Genomic DNA, 27,107 nt, shown 5'->3' on the forward strand with positions numbered 1-27,107 from the left:
AGTGATGCCATCCAACTATCTCATCCTGTGTTACCCCCTTCTCCTGTGCTCAATCTTTCCTAGCATCAGGGTCTCTTCCAAAGAGTCAGCTCTTCACATAAGGTGACCAATTATTGGAGCTTTAGCTTCAGCATCAGTCCTTCCAATGAATATTCAGGGTTGGTTTCTTTAGGATTGAATGATTTGATCTCCTTGCTGTCCAAGGAATTCTTGAGTCTTTTCCAGCACCACAATTAAAAAGCATCAATTCTTCAGCACTCGGCCTTCATTATGGTCCAACTCTCACTTCCATACACAATTACTGGAAAAACCATAGCTCTGACTATACAGACTTTTGTTGGCAAAATGATGACTCACTTTTTAATATGCTATCTAGGTTTGTCATTGCTTTTCTTACAAGGAGCAAACATTTTTAATTTCGTGGCAGCAGTCATCATCCGCAGATATTTGGAGCCCAAGAAAATAAAACTGTCACTGTTTCCACTTTTTTCCTATCTATTTGCCATGAAGAGATGGGACCAGATCCTGCAATCATCATTTTTTTGAGTATGGAGTTTTAAGCCAGCCTTTTCACTCTCCTATTTCACCCTCATCAAAAGGCTTTTTAGTTCCTCCTTGCTTTCTGCCATTAAAGTGGTATCATCTGCGTATCTGAGGTTGTTGATATCTCTTCCAGCAATCTTGATTCCAGCTTTTGATTCATCTGGCCCAGCATGTCACATGATGTACGCTGCATATAAGTTCAATCTTAACATAATTTTTTCCAAATTTGGAACCAGTATGTTGTTCCTTATCTAGTTCTAACTGTTGCTTCATGACCTGCATATGGCTTCTCAGGAGACTGGTAAGGTCATCTGGCATTCCCATCTCTTTAAGAATTTTCCACAGTTTGTTGTGATTCACACAATCAAAGGTTTTAGTATAGTCAATGAAGCAAAACTAGATTTTTTTTTTTTTTAATTTTCTTGCTTTTTCTATGACCCAACAGATGCTGGCAGTTTGATCTCTGGTTTCTTTGCCTTTTCTAAATACAGCTTGTGTATCTGGAAATCAGTTCACATACTGCTGAAGCCTAGCTAGAAGGATTTTAAGTATCTTGCTAGCACGTGAAATGAGTGCAATTGTATAGTAGTTTGAATTTTTTGCATTGTCTTTCTTTGGAATTAGAATGAAAACTGATCTTTTCCACTCTTGCTGCCACTGCTGTTTTCCAAAGTTTTTGGCATATTGAATGCAGCACTTTAATAGCTTCTTCTTTTAGGATTTGAAATAGCTCAGTTGTAATTCCATCAGCTCCACTAGCTTTATTTGTAGTAATGCTTCTTAAGGCCCACATGACTTCATTCTCCAGGATGTCTGGCTCTAGGTGAGTGACCATACCATCATGGTATACAGATCATTAAGACCTTTTTTGTGTAGTTCTTCTGTATTCTTGCCACCTCTTCTTAATCTCTTCTGCTTCACGTAGGTCCTTGCTCTTTCTGTCCTTTATTGTACCATTTCTCTCCTTTGTAAAAAATGATATGGATGCCTACTAGTCTCAAAGCAAATTGTTTTCAATCCAACTTTTAAAAGATGTATATGTAATAATATAGGACATTTTGATTTTTCTAATGAGTCCAATCAAATATAAGAATGCTGGGGGCAGTTATTTTGCTTTTATTCTTTGTCAAGTCAAAATGTGTATACAAATTACATGCTAAAACTCGAACCCTTATCCAAACTTTTATCTATGCCTCCCACAACTCATAAGTTCATTCTATCCTTCAATAAAACCTCACTTCTCCATCCATTTTTCAGTTTCCACTTATGTGATTGATCAGGGTAGTCTGTGGCCAGGTTTGTGGATGAGTTAAGAGATGGCTAAATGTAGGACATACTTTGAGGAAATAATGAAATAGGATCAAATGGAATACAAGCCTTAAGAGGGAATCATAGTAAAACTTAGCTAGGAGATGCGGTGATGCTAATGATTTTACAAGAACTACACATGAAATAAAGGTGTTGCGGAGCAAACTCTGTGTGAAAAAACTAAACAAAACAAAATGTTCTTTAAAGGAGTCAAAATGACCTGGCACTTATATTTAAGCAAGCATGGCAAGAATGATTCAAAATCTTTATATAAGATTGCCTTTTCTCATTTTTAGCTAACAGTTTCAGGCTCACTTAAGACTTAATGAGTTTCCTACTGTCCCAAGCATTTTCACATTTAATTACTGAATTCATAATATGGGCCTTAGTAACTTGATATTAATAACCTTAATTTGCAGATGAGGTACCATCAATTGTTTAATGTAATGCATTTTAAGAAGTGACTGAACCAAGACTACTTACTCAGAATTCAATGTCCCTTTAAGTAACCTCAGCTGTGAGGACATTTTCTGTTATTACTGAAGTGTTCTTACTAATTTTGGTAAAATTTGGATTTGCTAGACATATTAGTAACATAGAATCTGGATGATATCTGCAATTCTTTTACTCTATCTCACCAGCAGAATTACTCAATGACAGCAGTTTTCCAGTGCCTCACATACGTGTTACTGGGACAAATCATAAAAATCACATACAAGCATTCACACAAATTCATTTCTATTAACTTTGTACTCAAATTCCAAGATCAGTCTGCTGCTGCTGCTGCTAAGTCGCTTCAGTTGTGTCCAATTCTGTGTGACTCCATAGACCGCTAGCTATGCTTTAATCACCTGGGTGTGGATTATCCAATTTTCAGATTTTCTGTTACACAGTTACATCTTTGGCTAGCTTCAGGAGTGTTCCCTTCTCTTGGTGGGTTGGGTGTTCAGTGTTAAAAATCTCATTGTGTTGTTAATAGCATTATTTATCCACTGACCTTTATTTTATTGAAGGCAACCCAGAGCAAGTTCATAGCAAACATGGGAGGTGAATTGAAAGTAAATCATGTTGGAGACATGATTTACGGACAGAAACTAAAATCACATTAATTCATAGAAACGTGGGGCAGCAGCGGGTGTTGGGAGTTATGTATTCTTAAACCAAAATCCTCTCCATGACTTCCCTGACAAGGGACTATTATAGGTTTTCTCTTTGAAGGGTATCTTTTTTATTCCACAGCAGGATGAGGCTATTTCAAAAAGTAACAATCTATTAACTGTGCTAGAGAGCTTGACTTCTGAAAGATGCAATCCGAGTCTTTAAATTCTATGCTAGTCTTGGCAGAAATGTGGCAAATATGGCTTTGTAGGTTTCTATCAGAAGCCTTTATTGAGGAGATCAAAACAGTGTTCAACCATGACTCTGAATCCTCGCAAAATGAATATATGCTTTTGAATTGACCTTTAGTCAGTCATGTATTCTAGTCTCTTCTACCTTAAAAAACAGAAAAGAAAAAATGCATGATCTTCCCACAGTGCACATCAGCATAGAGTAATGTATCTCACATACTATACTATGCATTGTAAGGAAAGTATGCATTCAAAACAGACTTTTAAATATAGGAACTGAATCAGCTCATTTTCATAATGTTTCTATTCCATTTAACTTTAAAAAATTAATATATGTGTTGTATACCTTCATATGTGAACTGGAAATTTATATGACAATCGTGAAATTATATAAGATATTACATTTTTCATTTTCTTATTTTATTATATAATAAAAATTATATTTTTCAACATAAAATAGTTAAATTCAGCCACTTTGCCTACTGAGATATAGATATGACTGTGTCATATACATAAACTGGTGGGCCTGAGATGGGCCTCTAGGCTGGACAGCTGGTGTTTTTCAAGTGGAATAAAACTGAAGCTTTGTTTTCCCTAGATACTCCACGGACAAAGCTAATGGTAGGAGCTGGGCTCTACTGGAGTAGAGATAAGAGGGCCACTCCCAAGGTCAAGGAAACCTCTCTGACTATGTATGCATAGGAAGGCTCACTGGAGATCCAAATGGTGGGGGGCAACACCCTGTAACAAATGTGGACGTATCTCCAACAGGCTGCTGCACTAGAGTTCTTCTCAAAAAAAGTTGTGCACACATGTTGCGGAGGGTCCTGGAGCAGGTCAAGTGTGCAAAAATAAACAAGGTAATTGGCCAAAGGTAAACAAAGACCACACCAGGGAAGCCCCTTATACAAGACCCAGAGGGAGTGTCCTATGTAAGTGATTGAAATCACCTCTTTATTTCTATCCTCAATCAGGATGCTGGGTGTGTATTTCTGCCTTACTTCTGACTTAAATAAACTGTTTCTCTGTGTACTCTCCATATGCTGTGCAAAGTCTTTAATAATCAACTTTGTACCTGTTTTTGTAGTCCTTGGAATTCATTTTTCAAAAGGGGCAAGAGCCAGGGGGAACTTTGCTTCTAACCTCAAGCCACTGGTGAACTAGTGGCTAGGTATAATTTCTGCACAGGGAAATAAAATCTTGCTTCAAGACTGCTGTCCTTCTGAGAATAGACCAGCCAATTCAAAGTCTTCTGATAGGCACATGGAAGGGCACTGTGGAATCACAACATCCCTAGTATGAAAAAGGAAGTTGGTTTCTGAAGAGAGCAGAGCTCTGCCTCTCACATTTTCATCAAATTCAACTTCTTGGGATTTACTGTGATTTCCAGAACAAAAGAGAGGCCTATGAATAAAGACGTTAAAGATTATATTTTCAGATAAAAATACTGTAAAATTCCCAGGTATAAAATAATACTATTTTTTTTTCAATAATGTACAATACAAACAAGGAACATGCTGTTTCTTCACACACTGCCATATTTAGGAGACACCCTGAGGACTTAATTCATCAGCAGTATCTACAAAGATATTGCGTCCCATGGGAACTGACAGATCAGTTTTAGAGACTTCTAAGGATCACTCCTAAAGAATGTTCAGAAATATTGGAGGACATTTTGTACTGTGCCATACTGCTAAGGTCTTAATGCAACAGGTGTGGGTTAGATCCAGAGAAATATGAGTTACTTATGCCACCAAAAGTCAATTTTTACTAAAGACTGGTGTGGCCTGTGTTACATATAAACATTTCAAAGAGCAAAGTTTTTATAACTTTCTTTTTCCCATAGATGGATACTTTTTTTAAGAGAACTTTTTTTTTTTTTCAAATGGAAATTGTTATGAATTTTGAAAAGTTATTTGAATTGATCTTATACATATCAATTTAATAAATGGTAGTTATTTATACACCATGTGAACTTTAAGAAGTAGATTCTTTATGAAGATCAACACTGCATGAATAGGGAAGTTGGAGATGAAGAAAGCAAGACGAGAGTCACAAGATGTCACCTCTTCCCATCATGTGGCCAAAGTATTGGAGTTTCAGATTCAACATCAGTCCTTCCAATGAACACTCAGGACTGATATCCTTTAGTGTCGGGAGCCATGTTAGGCATTACTGACAAAATGGAGGCACGGCCCCAAACCCCTCTCTTCATCCTGTAGGCACGGTACTGGGATGAAGGAGCTAGGTCTTGTGATTCTGACTTGTTCTTTCCTTTCTTTGGTTGAGTTGGATGGAAAGAATGTTAAGGTGCTTATTGTTCTTGAGTGAAGCATGAGAAAGCAAAAAGCCTTCTGCAGTTGTACCCATAACTGAACCATTGACATTTGTTTAAGGATCTTTGCAAAGAATGGTCCAGGATGAGCACGTAGGCTGCAGCTTGAGGCCATGGGAAGGATTGTTATCTGAGACCGGTTTGTGAGGGAAATGTTTATAGCAAAGGAAGTTTGCTGAGCTTAGGGTTTGGGAATAATTAAGAACAGCTAGAAGCCTTTTTCGGAGACAGTGAGCTTAGGATACTAGGGGCAAGCAGGATTTAGAAAGATAAGAAATAAACTGAGGGGTGTGGTATGCAGCCCAGACATAAGCATGAGTTAAAATGTAACTCTGGTTGAAGGGCAACAGTGATTTATGGAGACAATAAATCTGGGTGAGGGGGAGCTGAAAATGTAAAACCTCTGACCTAATGCTTTTGTCAAAGTATAAAAGAAGACCTGATGCTTGAAATAAACATGCAGTCCCCTACCTTGAGTTAGAGGCTGCATCAATCTCCACCAACACTGCTCATATCTTCAGGCTGATTCCCTGGCTGCTGGAGCTGGACTCCAGAACTTTAGAATGGACTGGTTGGATCTCCTTGCAGTCCAAGGGACTCTCAAGAGTCTTCTCCAACACCACAGTTCAAAAGCATCAATTCTTCAGTGCTCAGCTTTCTTTATAGTCCAACTCTCACATCCAAACATTACAACTGGAAAAACCATAGCCTTGACTAGATGGACCTTTCTTGGCAAAGTAATTCTGCTTTTTAACATGCTATCTAGGTTGGTCATAACTTTCCTCCAAATTAGTAAGCGCCTTTTACTTTCATGGCTGCAATCACCATCTGCAGTGATTTTGGAGCCCAAAAAAATGAAGTCTGTCACTGTTTTCACTGTTTCCCCTTCTATTTGCCATGAAGTGATGGGACCTGATGACATGATCTTAGTTTTCTGAATGTTGAGTTTTAAGACAACTTTTTCACTCTGCTCTTTCTTTCACTTTCATCAAGAGGCTCTTTAGTTCTTCATTTTTCTGTCATAAGGGTGGTGTCAACTACATATCTGAGGTTATTGATATTTCTCCTGGCAATCTTGATTCCAGCTTGTGCTTCATCCAGTTCAGTATTTCTCATGATGTACTCTGCATATAAGTTAAATAGGCAGGGTTACAATACACAGCCTTGACATACTCCTTTCCGTATTTGGAACCAGCCTGCTGTTCCCTGTCCAGTTCTAACAGTTGCTTCCTGACCTGCATATAGATTTTTCAAGAGGTAGTTCAGGTGGTCTGCTATTCCCATCTCTTTAAGAATTTCCCAGAGTTTGTTGTGATCCACAGAGTCAAAGGCTTTGGCATAGTCAATAAAGCAGAAATAGATGTTTTACTGTAACTGTCTTGTTTTTTCAGTGATCCAACAGATGTTGGCAATTTGATCCCTGGTTCTTCTGGCTTTTCTAAAACCAGCTTGATGGTATGGGCAGGGACATGGAAGGAGGGTTCAGGATGGGGAACACATGCACACCTGTGGCAGATTCATATCAATGTATGGCAAAACCAATACAATATTATAAAGTAATTAGCCTCCAATTAAAATAAATAAATTTATATTAAAAAAATCTTTCTCAGTAAAGAAAAATAAAACATAAAACTTGCTTGAACATCTGGAAGTTCATCATTCACATACTGTTGAAGCCTGGCTTGGAGAATTTTGAGCATTACTTTACTAGCATGTGAGATGAGTGCAGTTGTGTGGTACTTTAAGCATTCTTTGGCATTGCCTTTCTTTGGGAATGGAATGAAAACTGATCTTTTCTAGTCCTGTGGCCACTGCTGAGTTTTCCAAATTTGCTGGATTACTGAGAGCAGCATTTCACAGCATCATCTTTTAGGATTTGAAATAGCTCGACTGGAATTCCATCACCTCCACTAGCTTTGTTCATAATGATGCTTCCTAAGGCCCACTTGACTTCATATTCCAGGATGTCTGGCTCTAGGTGAGTAGTAGGATTAAGATGTTTCATGATTTACAATTGACATTCTTTCCCATTACAATTCTGGTACCTATCAGCACATAATATAAAAATAAACCCTGTGTGAAATCATCAGAATTTCTAAGTTAGAAAACACTTTTAAACAAACTGCACCTGCAGATAAACTTTCCGAAACCATTCCATCATTTATGAATTGTACCAGCTTTGGGAAATAATTTCTACCTCTTGATTATATACTTCTAAAATCCATGAATGAATATGCTCATTGTCCACCAATATCCATTTGTTCCCTTCACAAAGAGAATTAGTTCTAGATATATGATTTTTCAAAAGAAAGACTACATTTCTTACTTTTACCTTTCCTTGCATTTATTTATATGGCTAAATTCTGACAAATGAAAGCTGCCATTTATCTGTTTCTGGAGATTTGTAGGTTCACTCTGTATTTCTGCTTATTTCTCATCCCTTTCTTCCTACCCTTCCTTTGCAATCACAGTTCCGCATTATCACCAACTGTTCATAATGAAACAGTCACTTGGAAGAAACCTGAGTTTGCGAAGAATCATGGAACAGAGTTATCATATAAATCCTTTAGTTATTTTTGAGAGAAATAAGCATTTCTTTATTTAAGCTATTGTTACTTCTAGTTTTCTGTAAATGTTAGCCACACGCAATCTTAACTTGATGAATAACACAATACATCAAATAATTATTTTAGGAATTAAATAATTGCTATAAGCTTAGCATGCTGTCTTCTTATGTGCTAAATGTTTAGTTAAATGTTACCTATTATTTCTCTTTTAATAGTTATTTTAAGTGATTTATATGTGTTCAAGCAAAATAAGTCAATTTAAGAAACATTTGACAACCTTCTCTTCCTAAGCATAGAAAACCAAGAGAGAAAGTCAAGCTTCTGTTTTTTTAAAAAAAAATTTTCATTGAGAGTAAATGCTGAAATAATTAGAATAGAATGAAAACATATATAGCTTTCCACAATTCAGTTACATACTAGGTGTTCTACAGATTAAAAAGGGTTTTAAGCAATTATTTTTTATATATGATTAAAATATAAAATTAAAAATCTAAAACAAAGTTTGTAAAACAAACCCTTTCAATAACCTCTTTTATAACAAAATATTTCCTTTTTTAAAAATAAAATACACCTTAGATTGATTATGGAACTTGACACTTGGAAAATATTTTCTTCTGACTTTCAGTTTTATATCAATAATAAACTGTTAAACTGACTGACTACTTTTAAGTTCAAACTCAAGCATTAAAGACTCTTTTTCAAGGAAAAATTTTATAACAGTAAATTTAAAGAAATTTTTTTACTTCAAAGAGATTGATTTCAAAAGATGAAATTATTGTTCATATATTGATATATGTCATATATCTGTAACAATGTATTAACCCTCAAAGTTCATGATTACAAATTATAAGTTAACTTTGCTAATTTTTACCATTTATATAGCCTACAAAAGTCAGAAAATGTAATATCCTATCCTGGTAAAACTTTTTTTGCAACCACAGGGACTATGTAGCCTGTCAAAATAGTACTCAGCCATGCAAAAGAATAAAAGAAATAAAATAAGGGCATTTGCAGCAACATAGATGGATCTAGAGATTATCATACTAAGTGAAGTCAGTCAGAAAGAGAAAAAAAAATACTATATAATAGTATTTATATGTAGAATCAAAAATATTATGCAAATGAACCTATCTAAGAAATAGAAACAGACTCACAGACATAGGGCACAGATTTTGGTTGACAAGAAGTAGAGGGAATGGGGGAGAAATGAACTGGAGTTTGGGATTACCAGCTGCAAACTATTATATATAGAATGGATAAGCAACAAGATCCTACCATATAGCACAAAAATTTATATTCAATATCCTGTGATAAATCATAATGGAAGAGAATACTAATGTACATATAACAGAATCACTAGGCTATACAGAAGAAATTAACACATCTTAAGTAAACTATACCTCAATAAAAAATTTTAAAAGTCAAAAAATGTAGTTTGATCATTGACTTATTTCTATTTAGAATATATTCTGTTTATAGTGAGTGCTCAATTTTTGTGTGTGTGTGTGTGTGTGTGGGACAACCAGTTTCTTTATAAATAAAACTCAACTTGTGGCACAGCGGTAAGGAATCCACCTGCCATTCAGGAGACTCAGGTTTGACCCCTGGAAGATCCCCTGGAAAAAGAAATGATAACCCACTCCAGTATTCTTGCCTGGGAATCTCATGGACAGAGGAGCCTGGCAGGCTAGAGTCCACTGGGTCTCAAAGAGTCAGACACGACTGAACACAGCACAACAAGCCAAATTTACTCTTAATTAATATTGTAAATTTGTGACATTCAAGTCAATGAATGTATTTCCTCCATCTGGTATAATACACTTGTCAAAGAATTTTTGTAGGTAATGGACCAAGGCAAATAAAGTTATCAAAATATAGAACATTATCCCCTCTATTAACCCTTTATCTAATTATTGAAGTTAGTGTCACTATTTTAGACTACTTTTTTAGTTTTTATATCTAAAGTCAAATGTCAAAGTTTATTTTCCCCAAAAAATATTTACTAAAGTTTATAAGGTGGTACAAATTTCATCACAATGAAAATATAAGATGATAAAAAACCCCAAAATATGTTTATTTTGACCAAAATATGTTAAAAGTATTTGACCTCTTTTTTTATGATGATACAGTCAAATATTAAGCAACTACAAATTTCTAGGAGATATATATAAATAATAAATATATGAAATAATCTTGAGTCAGTTTAATTTGGCAGTTTTATGAATAAACTGGACTAAACATTTGTTAATTTCCTATTCAACAAAATACATTAAAATAAAGTTTTCTTAATCTTTCAAGATTGTCTCGTTATATTTAAATGATAATATATTTTTTAAAAAATCTTAGAAACAGCATTTGATCATTTCCTTTCAGGATTCCTAGAGATTAAGATATACATATACTAAAAAAAGCACACAAAATTAAACTTGATTGTATGTGATTATTTTACTAACAGGTAAAATTTTATTTCTTGTCACTATGTCACAGATTTGAAGTTTCTGAATTTTGTTAACAAGTCAATTCATCTTCTCAAGGAAAAAAAAAGTTACATTTAATTAACTCTTCCTTTTTAAATGTCATAAATCTGAACTGAACTATTTTCAGAAGTATTGAAAATGTTTGTTCTACTATATTCAGTAATAAAAGTATAACAAAATATTTAATCTTTATAGACCTTTCTTTTGTTTTATATAATTCAATTTATCCCAGCCCTAACCTATTTAAACAAACAAAGGTCTACGATTATAATTGCAGAGCATGATTTTCAAAAGGTTATCAACTGAAAAAAGTTACAAACATTTCAATATGGTAGGCATAAAGATTATACAAGAGCACATCACACTACCTTTTTGGTTTAAAATATTATTTTAATATTTTATAGAAATATTTGTTTCCAGAATGACACAAAGTAGTGGGGGGAGGGGGAAGAGCAAAATGTTACTTTCTTTTTAGGAAAGTTCCAACACCCATCAATTTGTACCAAGGATATATGGGTCATTTTTAAGATCTCTATTCTAGAGCTTTGTCATGCAAGCTTTTCCAAAGATCTCAGAAAAAAAGAAATTGTTTTCCATGCTTGCCTTTGTTTAGAACTTTGATTTGATTGAAATTAGATTGCTGCCAGTCCTAGGATACCAAAAAAATATATCAATTCACTTAAATCCAGAGTGTTTTTTCACTGGAATTTTTGCTGTAGTCTGGAGTCTTTTAATAGCAAAAATGGAAAACACCAGAGAAAGTAACATTAAAACAAGTATTGCAAGCAGAACTCAGAAAATTATAGGAAAAAAGTTGAATTAATTAAAACAAAAATAAACAAAAACTTGATTACCATTAATAAGAAATATGTTATTTAAAAAATAGCCCTTTTATACTTGAATTGCTAAAATTAATTCCCTGAAACATTATACTGGCATTTAATTTTCATCATCCTACATTTATATTTAAAAGACTTGAAAATAATTAAAACTAAAAGTATCCTGTCTCTCTTTTTTTATTGCAATTATATCATAAATATAGCACCCCATGTGTGTGGTACGTGGTAAGTCATTTCAGTGGTGTCCAACTCTTTGCAACCCTATGGACTGTAGCCTGCCAGGCTCCTCTGTCCATGGAATTCTCCAGGCAAGAATACTAGAGTCGGTTGCTATGTCCTCCTCCAGGGGATCTTCCCTGCTCAGGGATTAAACTGCATCTCTCATGTCTCCTATATTGGCAGGTGGGTTCTTTACCACTAGCACCACCTGGGAAGCACCCCATGAAGTTTATTTTAAAAAGGCAAGGTAAAAGTTTCAATTATAAAATACATTACTACTACAATTATTTGACAGTAAAATATTGCCTTTCTGATCATGTTCAACTGTCAGTTGCAGCAACCTAAGCAAACCTATAACCTTCCAGTTTGTCAAGCAACCTTAGTAGATATGGCCCTCAAGCACACACAAAGTAACCATGAGAATTTAACTACAGTTTTCCAATCCACTTGCATATTATTGTGACCACCAATTCCTGGATCAGAAAATGTCTCCTACTTCTTTCAAAACCATGCATGTTTCTGCTAACTCTTAGAATAATCTTGAACATGATACAAATGACAGACAAAGATTGTATGGACTGGCTCTGTATAAAATATATTTTCTTTCCAATCTCAGAAACCCAAAATAACCTTTTAAACTTAGAAATAAAATGTATGTATCTCTCATACTATATAGACACTCTGAGATCTACATGTACATTTACCTGCCTCCTGTGAAACCTGTATGTAATTCAAGAAGCAATAGTTAAAACGGGACATGGAACAATAGGCTGGTTCTAAATTGGGAAAGGAGTATGTCAAGGCTGTATATTGCCTTCCTGTTTATTTAACTTCTATGCAGAGTATATCATGCAAAATGCCAGGCTGGATGAAGCACAAGCTGGAATCAAGATTGCCAGAAGAAATATCAATAACCTCAGATATGAAGATGACACCACCCATATGACAGAAAGAAAGAGGACCTAAAGAGTCTCTTGATGAAGGTGAAAGAAGAGAGTGGAAAAGTTGGCTGAAACTCAACATTCAAAAAACAAAGATCACGGCATCTGGTCTCATCATTTCATGGCAAATAGATGGGCAAACAATTGAAACAGTGACAGGCTTTATTTTCTTGGGCTCCAAAATCAGTGCAGATGGTGACTGCAGCCATGAAACTAAAAGATGCTTGGTCCTCGAAAGAAAAGATATGACCAACCTAGACAGCATATTAAAAACCAGAGGAATTATTTGGCTGACAATGGTCCATCTAATCAAAGCTATGGTTTTTCCAATAGTCATATATGGATGTGACAGTTGGACCATAAAGAAGGCTGAGAGCTGAAGAATTGGTGCTTTTCAATTGTGGTACTGGAGAAGACTCTTGAGAGTCCCTTGGACTGCAAGGAAATCCAACCAGTCAATCCTAAAGGAATCAACCCTGAATATTTATTGGAAGGACTGATGCTGAACCTGAAACTCCAATACTTTGGCCACCTGATGTGAAGAGCACTTTCACTGGAAAAGACCCTGATGCTGGGAAAGAATGAAGGCTGGAGGAGAAGGGGATGACAGAGAAAGAGATGGTTGAATGGATCACCATCTCAATGGACGTGAGTTTGAGCAAGCTCCAGAAGATGGTGAAGGACAAGGAAGCTTGGCATGCTGCAGTCCAGGGGGTTGCAAAGATTTAGACATGACTGAGCGACTGAACAACAACAAGGTTATACACTATCAGGTATTTAGCCCTTCTGACTTGTTTCTCTATGACACAAGACCTCTTTGGCCACCTAGTTCAAAAGAGCTCTTCCAGTTCTAGCTATTACATCAGCATTCTACACAAAAGAAAAGAAATAAAGGAAACAAGGGATAACCCATCACTTTAAAAACATATTACAATATTGGTATATTCAACTTCATATTCCACTGACTTGAACAGTGCCATAACTACACATAAGGAAAACTAAGAAGTGCAATCTTTACTTCATGGCCAAGTACAAAGATAAAAATTGAGAATTCTAACTACAGCTATTCTTTTGCTATCCTTTCCAATTATTTCTCAGTTGAACAAAGCTCATCTTCTGCAAGATGCCTCTGAAAGGACAGTATAGTAAGTTTTGTGTTCTTGATTGAAAATAAAAACTGAAGTTCTTCAGACTTGTTAAATGAGGACACCCTGGATGGTTATAAGTTATTGACCTACACTTTGTTTCCTGATTTCCTTAAAAAGGCATCTCCATTTTTGACCAGTCTTGTATATTGCTGTCAAAATTCTGATACCAACCTGATTTTCTCTTTTGTCAACTAATACAAGTTTTCACCTTGACATCCATAGAATTAAATCTTTGCCTTTAAGTTTCCAGAATTTTATTTATATAACTTGAAGTAGACCATTTCAGGTCAAATTTCCATCAGATATCCCAAAGTAAGAGATACCATTTCAAACATAAAGAGTAGATCTTCTATTATTATAGAAAGTCTTCTTTATGCTATTTTAAGAATTAGTTTTTCCCCCATTCTATTAATATTTCACTGGTTCCAAAATGCTATGTTGAATCCTCTTGTGTTATTACTGTTTCTCCTTAATCCATTTTACCTCTCAACTTATTGTTTCTATTTACACTTTGTTGACAATATTTATTCATTTCTTCAACTCTCCTAGTTAGATTTTCACTTAATTCCATTTACATGATTACAATGAGATTTAGAATTCTAATTTACATGATTTTATAATTCAGCTGTTACTTTTAGTCAATTCATTTTATATTTTTATCCAATTCTCTGATGAATTTTTATGTGTTTTCATTTTCTTTTTATAATTGCATATGCTTGTTTAAGGATATTTGATTCAAGTTTCAAAATTGTGATGTAATTTTCTTCTGTTCTGAATTGCTTCATTAGAAAAATTTTTTTTTTGGCTGAAATGTTTTGATTCTTATTGTTTAATTTTTACCAAAAGTGTCTCACTTGTGGAAAGTGGTTGGAAATAATCAATACCACCTCTGGCTTGGGTTTTAAAATTCTTTTGTTTTCTTCTCTTTTCTGTCTTTCTTCTTATGTTTATCGACCTGACTCAGAGCATTCATCTGAGACACTAAAACCCTAGGGGATGGTAAAGTCTCCAGCTTAGAAACTTGGAGAATGTATGGGAAAAAAATCCCTTCCACTTACAACTGACCTTGAACTAAGATATAAACGACCAGTAAACCTGACTCCAAACCTAACTCCATCTCTCTCTCTTTTACTCTCTTCTCCCTTCTCTATTTTTCTTAATTTAATATACATAAATCCAATGTTTGCAATATCCTAGTAGATAGCTTACAAGCACAATTATTAACTAATCCTAAGGCATATTTTTCCAATGAGTCAACCCTTCGCATCAGGTGGCCAAAGAACTGGAGTTTCAGCTTTAGCATCATTCCTTCCAAAGAAATCCTAGGGCTGATCTCCTTCAGAATGGACTGGTTGGATCTCCTTGCAGTCCAAGGGACTCTCAGGAGTCTTCTCCAACACCACAGTTCAAAAGCATCAATTCTTCGGCGCTCAGCTTTCTTCACAGTCCAACTCTCACATCCATACATGACCAATGGAAAAACCATAGCCTTGACTAGACAGACCTTTGTTGACAAAATAATGTCTCTGCTTTTCAGTTGTAAACTCATGTCAAGGTCAATGTTTGATTCACTTTTTTTTTTAATATATTTTTTTAATTTTTTTTATAATTTTATTTTATTTAACTTTACAATATTGTATTGGTTTTGCTATATATCAAAATGAATCTGCCACAGGTATACATGTGTTCCCCATCCTGAACCCTCCTCCCTCCTCCCTCCTCCCTCCTCATACCATCCCTCTGGGTCGTCCCAGTGCACCAGCCCCAAGCATCCAGTATCGTGCATCGAACCTGGACTGGAGACTCATTTCATACATGATATTATACATATTTCAATGCCATTCTCCCAAATCATCCCACTCTCTCCCTCTCCCACAGAGTCCAAAAGACTGTTCTATACATCAGTGTCTCTTTTGCTGTCTGGTATACAGGGTTATTGTTACTATCTTCACTTCTAATTCCCTTTCCCTGGCAAAGTTCCAGTTGCTCTGATGCTGGGAGAGATTGGGGACAGGAAGAGAAGGAGATGACAGAGGATGAGATGGCTGGATGGCATCACTGACTCGATGGACGCGAGTCTGATGAATTCCGGGAGTTGGTGATGGACAGGGAGGCCTGGCTTGCTGCGATTCATGGGGTCACAAAGAGTCGGACATGACTGAGCAACTGAACTGAACTGAACTGAAGGTGTATTTGGGGTTCCCAAGTGATGCAATGGTAAAGAATCTGCCTGCAAATGCAGGAGATGCAGAAGAAGCAGGTTCTATCCTTTGGTTGGGAAGATCCCCTGCAGTAGGAAATGGCAAACCTCTCCAGAATGCCCGGAAAATTCCATGGCCAAAGGAGCCTGGCAGGCTAACAGTCCATGGGGTTGCAAAGAATCAAATATGACTAAGCGTGCATGCACAAGCTACAAAACCGCTACAGGGCATATTTAGGTTAGATATATAATATAACTGAGAAATACTGGGACCAGCCAGAAAGATTGTCTATATTGTTTGCTTTTTAACACAATAATGTATTGCTTCTCCATCTGACCCTTTTCTTACATGCTCCTTTGTCATTCATATTATTTTATTACATTGTATATTAGTATATCTGCAGTGACAGGAATTTAATTTTACATTGTAAATATTCAACCAAAATTAGAGAGTTTCAATATTAGTTTGAAAATATGAGATGCTTCATTCCATTTTTAACAACTCATTTCCATCTTTAATTCAAGTGTAAATTTACCAAGGTCTTCCATTTAACTATTCATTGTTTAGTGTAATCTTAATATGGTGCATAATGTGCACTTGAACAATGTAGTTAACTAATGAGGAATAATTTTACAAGTAAAATTATAACCTTAGTTGAAACATTATATTGAAAAGAAGCTCATAGACAATAAGTAACTGAAATAAGTAACTGAATATGAATTTAAAATATTATTTCTTGGTATAAAATCTTTAACTTTGGAGTTGTGTTTTTGAGGGAAGATTATTGCATTTTGATATTCTGATAATTTTAATGTGTCTTTTATTAAATTTTATTTTGTAGAATTTTGAAAATGATGAGATTTTAAACATCTTCATATTTTGTACTCCACTGTATTTTGTTTTACAAATCTACTTTTAGCAAATTTATATGACCCTGGAAGATGTTTAGTTATTTTGAAATTGGAACTGTTGCCTTGATCTTTCTTCACAAAACTTTGCTCAGCCTAACACAGCATATTTTGTGTTCATAATCCCTATTTATCCATTAGGAATAATGTTATTTGTTTTCAAAAAGAGATGTAGCTTTTGTGGAAATTTCTATACAGTTAATTGCTTTAAATGTGGCTATCTCTGCTTTAGGGCATTTAAATGTGACTATCCCTGCATTAGGGTATAGATATCCTACACAGATCACTGTCTAATTATTTGATCTTCCTGAGTTATTTTCTTTATATGCTTTAATTTCATCAAACTGACCCAGAACAATTGCTGGACTATATGTGAGAATAATTTAATATAATACTAGCAGTGATAAAAAGACATTTAATATCATAAATCGCTTCCAATTTACTTGGATTCCTTGCAACAACAAATGTTTAACTTGATATATTTTGGCCAAATATCTAGTTATACCAAAAAGAAGTGAGAAGAAATTGATGTATGCCTCTGCTGATGCCCATGATTTTCTCCTTTTGCTTTCCTTATTTCCTTATCACCCATGCATAGGATCTAGGGAGAGATCTGAGGAATCATTAGGCAGGAAGAGCCAGGATCACTTAAACACTACTGGCTGAAGACAACCCAAGAGAAATGCAAGCAATTCTGCATGAATGGAATAAGAATTTAATATTATTACTTATTAATATATTAGCCTACCCTGACTCATATCAAAGTTGAGTAAATTAATATCAGACTAAAAATAAAAATATATAACTCAAAGTGGCAAAATAACCAACAAAATTTCCCAAGAACGAAAGAAAACTGTAGTTCAATATTCCTCATGAACATAGTTATGAAAACCTAATGAAACATTCCATATAAAATCCATCATATAATAAAGCTAAAGCACATCAACAAGTTAAAAGTTTTCAGCATACTAGAAAGAGAAGGAAATTTCTAAACCTCAAAAAAGATACATATAAAAGCCTATCATTAATAATGTGCTTCCATGAGCACTTTCTCTTTAAGGTCAGAATCAAAGAACGATTGTGACCTTTTATGAAGTTTATTCAACATTGTTTGCAAACCCCAGCCATTGTAATTAAGGGGGAAAAAAAGAGATAAAGAAAGAAAAGGCAAATAGAGTTGGAAATAAAAGTGGCAACACTACCTTTTATCCACAGGTAACTTCAATGCTTGTGTCCATAGAAAATACTAAGGACTGGAGACTTCCAGAATGATGGCAGGAGAAGTTTGCCAGACCATCTCTAAGAGAAGCATCCATTTAACTGGTGAAAATTATAAATAACAAATATTAAAAGAAATACACACATGAAGAAATATTTATTCAAGAAAATCGAATAAACACCAGTTGGGAGAATGAGAGATAGAATGAGAGTATTACTTATGCTATACGACACTCCTATATACTGCTCCCCTTCCTCCACACACACACACCTTTGCAGCCTAGAGTGATGAAAGCTTTACTCCAGGTGAAATCAAGAAAATAATTTTTCTAAGCTCCCTATGAGGGACTATGAAGAGGATGGCCACCCACATTTCTCACACCCCTCCCATGTGTGTGTTATAGAATCTCTGGTGCAGGCATATGTTGCCAAAGATCTAGGGTTCCTTCTTCCACTCATCCTCCACTCATAGAATAGAAGCTCTACCCCAAGAACAACAGAATGAGCAAAGGACCCAATCATCACCCCACTTTGGCTCCCTGTAAGACACAGATTCCTTTTCAAAAGGAGTAAACTGAAACACTGGGCTAAGCCCTGCAACTCCCATGTAGATTATGGTTATCAACTGGAGAAATTATAATACAAAAATTCTGCCAATGGAAAAAAAAAAAATTGTGAACAAAGAGCTCCACAGCTCTCAGGGTCGGAAACTAATTCACAACTGATGAAATTCATGTTCTCAGGGCATTGCAGAAAACAACGTAAATCACAGAAATAAGAAATTAAGTGAACATTTGTAGTTCCAAAGCCTTAACAGCAATAAGAGAAGCAATAGAACAGCAACAAATTTAACAGAGATAACCAGGAAATGACTGCTAAGAAACTTCTTGAAGTCAAAGAAAACCTGAAACTGGTAGCACTCTGTCTCTGAAAAGGGGGTCTAACTTTACTTAGATCAGCCTGTGAAGTGTGATATTGTTATTCAACATATATATATATATATATATATTTAACACTATATATGTTATTTAAGATTATATATTTATATATAAAAAACATTATATATAATTTAACATTATATATATGGGATTCCCAGGTGGTGCTGTGGTAAAGAATCAGCTTGACAATTAAGGAGATGCAAGAGATTTAGGTTAAATCCCTGGGTCAGGAAGATTCCTTGGAGTAGGAAATAGCAACCTCCTCCAAAATTCTTGCTTGGGAAATCCTATGGACAGAGGAGTCTGGCGGACTACAGTCCATGGAGTCACAAAGAGTTAGACACAAGCGACTGAGCACACACATGTATGTGTGTGTATGTATCTGGTTTTTGTTACCATTTCTGGCTCTGAGTTCCTAAAATCCTAGTAATTTCCTAAGAGATGAGAGCAATAAAGTGTCTCTTGTTATGTTAATAGGTGAATTTTGGAAAGCTCCTATGGATGAGTGCTAGTTGCCAGTGGAGCCAACCCTGTAATTGAGGAGCTGAAATTTTAGTCTCATCTTCCTGATTTCTGGGAGGAGGGTAGAAGGGTGCGAGATTGAGTTCAATATCTAATGGCCATTGATTTACTCAATCATGCATTTGACTTCTAAGGTGGTTCAGTTTTACACAATCCACCTAACGACACAGTAGAGAAGGGTTTAATCCCTGGAGTAGGAAATGATAACTCCTCCAGTATTCGTGCCAAAAAAATATTCCATGGACAGAGGAACCAGGTGGGGTCACAGAGTTGGAAATGACTGAAGAGCCAGTGAAACTGTGGAAACAGTGTCAGACTTTATTTTTTTGGGCTCCAAAATCACTGCAGATGGTGACTGAAGCCATGAAATTAAAAGACACTTACTCCTTGGAAGGAAAGTTATGACCAACCTAGATAGACTATTGAAAAGCAGAGACATTACTTTGCCAACAAAGGTCCATCTAGTCAAGGCTGTGGTTTTTCCAGTGGTCATGTATGGATGTGAGAGTTGGACTGTAAAGAAGGCTGAGCACTGAAGAATTGATGCTTTTGAACTGTGGTGCTGGAGAAGACTCTTGAGAGTCCCTTGGACTGCAAGGAGATCCAACCAGTCCATTCTGAAGGAGATCAGCCCTGGGATTTCTTTGGAAGGAATGATGCTGAAGCTGAAACTCCAGTACTTTGGCCACCTCATGCGAAGAGTTGACTGAACCACCTTAGAAGTCAAATGCATGATTGAGTAAATCAATGGCCATTAGATATTGAACTCAATCTCGCGCCCTTCTACCCTCCTCCCAGAAATCAGGGAGATGAGACTAAAATTTCAGCTCCTCAATTACAGGGTTGGCTCCACTGGCAACTAGCACTCATCCATAGGAGCTTTCCAAAATTCACCTATTAACATAACAAGAGACACTTGGAAAAGACTCTGATGCTGGGAGGGGTTGGGGGCAGGAGGAGAAGGGGATGACAGAGGATGAGATGGCTGGATGGCATCACCAACTCGATGGATGTCAGTTTGAGTGAACTCTGGGAGTTGGTGATAGACGGCGAGGCCTGGCATGCTGCGATTCATGGGGTTGCAAAAAATTGGACACAACTGAGTGACTGAACTGAACTGAACTGAAGAGCCAGTGAGAGCATTTGCAATGAAGGCTCCAGTAAAACTAAAAATAACAGGATTTCATAAGCTTCTTGGTAGCTGAAAGTGAAGACTGAAGGAAAATGGTGAACTCAGAAAGCATGTGGAAGCTCATGCCTTTTCCACACTCCTTGCCCTGTGCATCTCTTCCATCTGGCTCTTCTTGCATTACATCTTTTATAGTAAACCAGTGATCTAGTGAGGAAAGTGTTTCTCTGAGTTCTGTGAGCCACTGTAATAAATTAATTGAACCTGACCAGGGGTAGTTGGCGGAGAAGGCAATGGGACCCCACTCCAGTACTCTTGCCTGGAAAATCCCATGGATGGAGGAGCCTGGTAGGCTGCAGTCCATGGGGTCGCTAAAAGTCAGACACGACTGAGCGACTTCACTTTCACTTTTCACTTTCATACATTGGAGAAGGAAATGGCAACCCACTCCAGTGTTCTTGCCAGGAGAAACCCGGGGACGGGGGAGCCTGGTGGGCTGCCATCTATGGGGTCACACAGAGTCGGACACGACTGAAGTGACTTAGCAGCATCAGCAGAGGTAGTTGGAACCTTCAACCTACAGCAGGCAAGGCAGAGCACAGGTGACAACCTGAACTTGTGAGTGGGTGTGGGTGGGGGAGGCAGGGCAGATATTCTCACAGTACTGAGCTCTTAAGCTGTGAGGTCTAACTCTGTCCCCAGGTCGATAATGTCACAATTTAGGTGAATTTATCGTAGGACACCTAGCTGGTATCAGAACTTTGCTTAATAGATATGTGGGAACCCCACCCCTCATATGTTGGAATTGAGTGATCGAGATTCAGAATCTATTAGTAGCCAGGGTACTGACTAAAATATAGACCAATTAGATATCTATCAGTGGAGGCTAGCAGCTAGGTGTGATATCAGTAGAGGCAGATCAGCCAGAATATTAATGAGAGATCAGGGAAAAAGAAAATCAAGATAGCCTAATCAAAATCACACAGATTTTGAAATCAAGAAAAACTGTGCACACATCTAATGCTATGCATTCTAAGGAGATACATCACAGGCTCCACTCTGTGGTAGGAATCAATTTTATTGAAGTAGGCAAGCCAATCATTAAAAATAATAATAATAATAAGCCCCAGGTTGGGAAGGGGCGGTGTATATTTCTAAAATATATTTCTAAACAGTCCACTTTTAAAGAAAAATGCATGAAATATAGAAAGAAAAAGAAAGTATGCTTCATTCATATAAAAACAAGGAGAGAAGAAGTGGCTTCTAAAGGGATCTAGAAATTGGACCTAGATAAAAAGATGACACCAAAAACACATGTCCTTTTCATCAAAGGGGACTATAATCCAAATGGAGGAGGTCAAGAGATACCTGGAATAACAGGAAAGTTTGGCCTTGGAGTATAAAATGAAGCAGGACAAAGACTAATAGAATTTTGCCAAGAGAATGCATTGGTCATAGCAGACACCCTCTTCCAACAACACAAGAGAAGACTCTACACAAGAGAAGACACATCTGGACAACACCAGATGGTCAACACAGAAATCAGACTGATTACATTCACTGCAGCCAAAGCTGGAGAAGCTCTATACAGTCAGGAAAAACAAGACCAGGAGATGACTATGGCTCACATCATGAACTCCTTATTGCAAAATTCAGACTTAAATTGAATAAAGTAGGGAAAACCACTAGACCATTCAGGTATGATCTAAATCAAATCCCTTACAATTATATAGTGAAAGTGATAAATAGATTCAAGGGTTTAGATCTGATAGACAGAGTGCCTGAAGAACTATGGATGGAGGCTCATGATATTTTAGAGGAGGCAGTGATCAAGACCATCCCCAAGAAAAAGAAAGGCAAAAAGGCAAAATATTTGTCTGAGGAGGCCTTACAAATAGCTGAGAAAAGAAGAGAAGTTAAGGGAGAATGGGAAAAATATACCCATATTAATGCAGAGTTCTGAAGAATAGCAAGGAGAGATAAGAACGCCTTCCTCAGTGATCAATGAAAAGAAATAGAGGAAAACAGTAGAATGCGAAAGACTAGAGAAAATTTATTCAAGAAAATTAGAGATAACAGTGAATATTCCATGCAAAGATGGACACGTTAAAGTACAGAAACAGTATGGGCCTAACGGAAGCAGAAGATATTAAGAAGAGAAGACAAGAATACACAGAACTATACAAAATAGATCTTAATGACCCAGAACCATGATGATGTGATAACACACCTACAGCCAGACATCCTGCAATGTAGAATAACTTGGGCCATAGGAAGCATCACTATGAACAAGCTAGTGGAGGTAAGGAATTCCAGGTGAGCTATTTCAAGTTTAAAAGATGATGCTGTGAAAGTGCTGCACTGAATATGCCAGCAAATGTGGAAAACTGAGCAGTGACCACAGGAGAGGAAAGGGTCCATTTTCATTCCAATCCCAAAGAAAGGCAATCCAAAAGAATGTTCAAACTACCACACAATTGCGTTCATCTCAGTTCAGTTCAGCTCAGTTCAGTCGCTCAGTCGTGTCCAACACTTTGTGACCCCATTGACTGCAGCACGCCAAGCCTCCCTCTCCATCACCACTCCCAGAGCCTACTCAGACTCCTGTCCATTGAGTTGGAGATGCCATCCAGCCATCTCATCCTCTGTCATCCCCTTCTTCTCCCTCCTTCAATCTTTCCCAGCATCAGGGTCTTTTCAAATGAGTCAACTGTTCACATCAGGTGGCCAAAGTATTGGAGTTTCAGCTTCAACATCAGTCCTTTCAATGAATATTCAAGACTTATTTCCTTTAGGATGGACTGGTTGGATCTCCTTGCAGTCCAAGGGACTCTCAAGAGTCTTCTCCAACACCACAGTTCAAAAGCATCAAATCTTCGGTTCTCAGCTTGCTTTATTGTCCAACTCTCACATCCATACATGACTACTGGAAAAACCATAGCGTTGACTACACAGACCTTTGTTGGCAAAGTAATGTCTCTGCTTTTTTAATATGCTGTCTAGGTTAGTCATAACTTTGCTTCCAAGGAGCAACTGTCTTTTAATTTCATGGCTGAAGTTACCATAATGCAGTGATTTTGGAGCCCAAGAAAATAAATCTGTCACTGTTTCCACAGTTTCCCCATCTGTTTGCCATAAAGTGATCGGACCAGATGACATGATCTTAGTTTTCTGAATATTGAGCTTTAAGCCAACTTTTTCCCTTTCCTCTTTCACTTTCATCAAGAGGCTCTTTAGTTCGTCTTCACTTTCTGCCATAAGGGTGATGTCGTCTGCATATCTGAGGTTATTGATATTTCTCCCCACAGTTTTGATTCCAGCTTGTGCTTCATCCAGCCCAGCCTTTCTCATGATGTAGTCTGCATATAAGATAAATAAGCAGGGTGACAAGATACAGCCTTGATATATTCCTTTCCCGATTTGCAACCAGTCTTTTGTTCCATGTCAAGTTCTAACTGTTGCTTCCTGACCTGCACATAGATTTGTCAAGAGGCAGGTCAGGTGGTCTGATATTCCCATCTCTTTCAGAACTTTCCACAGTTTATTGTGATCCACACAGTCAAAGGCTTTGGCATAGTCTATACAGCAGAAATAGATGTTTTTCTAGAACGTTCTTGCTTTTCCAATGATCCAGCAGATGTTAGCAATTTGATCTGTGGTTTCTCTGACTTTTTTAAAACCAGCTTGAACATCTGGAAGTTCACAGTTCACATCTTGTTGAAGCCTGGCTTGGAGAATTTTGAGCATTACTGTACGCTTACTTTAGTGTGTGAGATGAGTGTAGTTGTGTGGTAGTTTGAACATTGCTTGGCATTGCCTTTCTTTGGGATTGTATAGGCCTAATTTTGATGAAGAAATCAGATTTATATCAATGAACTAACATAAAAGTAAGCTCCAGGCTCAGATGTGTTCCATGATGAATTCTACCAAATATTTAAATATGAAATGATACCGATTCTCCTCAACCTCTTTCAGAAAGTAGAAGTAAAAGAAAGGATAGCATTACCCTCATATTAAACTGGATAAAGCTAAATATCTCTCATGAATACAGATGTGAAAGCCTAGAACAAAATATTAGCAAATCACATACAATGATATATAGACAATTGTATATTACAAAAGTTAAATTTAACATATGCAAATTTGAGTCAACATTCAAAAGTCAATTAATGTAATTCACCACACTAACAGACTAAAGAACAAAAATCATGTGGTTATATCAATTGATGAAGGAAAACTATCTGAGAATATATAATTACCATTCATGATGAAACATAAAAGTCAAAATCTAGGGGAACTTCAACAATTCATAAAAAAACATCTACAATAAATGCAAGGTTAGCTTCATATTTAAAAGTTAGCAATTGGAAAACTGCGCATTAAGATCTGGAACAAAGTAAGGATTTCCTTCTCATCACATTTATTCACCATTATGCTAGTAGCCTGGTACTATAATACAGCAAGTAAAGGGTATAAAATATACCGATTTGGAAGAATGTAGTAAATTGTCTTTGTTCTGAGATGATATAATTGTCTGCATAGAAAACCAAATAATCAATTTTTAAAATATCCCTGGAATTAATAAGTGATTTTAGAAACATTGCAACATACAAAGGTAATGTTCAAATATTAATTGTGTTTTATATGTTGTCAATGAAAACTGGGTTTTGGAATATTAAAAAACAAACAATTTATATGAGCTCCCACAAAAATGAAATTCTTAGAGAAATTGAACAAAATATGTTAAAGTCTATATGCAAAAATTATAAAACTTTGATGAAAAGATTCAAAGATCTTTTAAAAATGGAGAAAAAGTCCATCATCATGGACTGAAACACAATGTTGTTAGGACTATCATTCTTGCAAAGAATAACACAATCTTCATCAAAATCCAAGAAAAGTATTTTATAGATATTGAAATAGTAATTCTAAAGTTCATATGGAAAAGGAAAAGACTTGTTAACAGAACGTCCATTGTTCAGTCACCCAATCATGTCTGACTCTTTGCAACCCTATGGACTGCAGCATGCCAGATCTTGCTGAGCCTTACCATGTCCTGAAGTTCATGTCCAATGCATCAGTGATGCCATCTGGTCATTTCATCATAACACTAAAAAATATAGAGTTGGAAAATTCTATACGACTTCAAGACCTATTATAGAGCTATAGTAATCAACACAGCATACCACTGGTGAAAAGAAGCACATCGATCAATGGGACAGAGAAGAGAACCCAGAAATAGACCCACATAGATAAAATTGACTGATCTTTGAAAAAGGGACAAGGCAGAAGGACAAGGACAAGAATTTAATGGAGAAAGGTGAGAAAGAATGGTCCTTTCAGTAAATAGTACTGGGACAAAGAAAGGAAGAAAAGAAAGAAGAAAGAGATAAAGAAAGGAAGGAAGGAGGGAGAAAAATGGCAGGAGGGAAAAGGAATCTAAACACATTTTACACTTTTCACATAAATTAACTCAAAATGGATCAAAGACCTAAATGTAAGGTATTTTACATTTGCATTATTCTATAACACTGGTGAAAAATAAGTGACTTTGGTTCCAGCGATGAGTTTTCAGAAGCAACATCCAAAGCAAAATCTATTGTTTTCTTTTTTTTTTTTTTTTTAATGACAAATTGGACTTTCAGTTTAGTTCAGTGGCTCAGTTGTGTCTGACTCTTTGCTCCCCCACGAATCGCAGCACGCCAGGCCTCCTTGTCCATCACCACCTCCTGGAGTTCACTCAGACTCACGTCCATCGAGTCAGTGATGCCATCCAGCCATCTCATCCTCTGTCCTCCCCTTCTCCTCCTGTCCCCAATCCCTCCCAGCATCAGAGACTTTTCCAATGAGTCAACTCTTCACATGAGGTGGCCAAAGTACTGCAGTTTCAGCTTTAGCATCATTCCTTCCAAAGGAATCCCAGGGCTGATCTCCTTCAGAATGTACTGGTTGGATCTCCTTGCAGTCCAAGGGACTCTCAAGAGTCTTCTCCAACACCACAGTTCAAAAGCATCAATTCTTCGGCGCTCAGCTTTCTTCACAGTCCAACTCTCACATCCATACATGACTTTACAAAAAGTGAAATTTTCTTCTCTGCTAAGACATTGTTAAAATAATAAAATTAGAAGCTAATGATTGGGAGAAATACTTGTAGAACACATTTCCCACATAGGGCTTGTATCCAAATTATCAAAAGAACACTTAAAACTCAACAGCAAGAAAACAAACAATCCAGTTATTTTTAATGGGTAAAATATCTGAACAGATGCAGTTCAGTTCAGTTGCCCAGTCGTGTCCGACTCTTTGCGACCCCATGAATTGCAGCACCCCAGGCCTCCCTGTCCATCACCAACTCCCAGAGATCACTCAAACTCATGTCCATCGAGTCAGTGATGCCATCCAGCCATCTTATCCTCTGTCGTCCCCTTCTCCTCCTGCCCCCAATCCCTCCCAGCATCAGAGTCT

Source organism: Bos javanicus, chromosome 1 (assembly GCF_032452875.1).
Source record: "Bos javanicus breed banteng chromosome 1, ARS-OSU_banteng_1.0, whole genome shotgun sequence".
Classification (NCBI taxonomy): domain Eukaryota; kingdom Metazoa; phylum Chordata; class Mammalia; order Artiodactyla; family Bovidae; genus Bos; species Bos javanicus.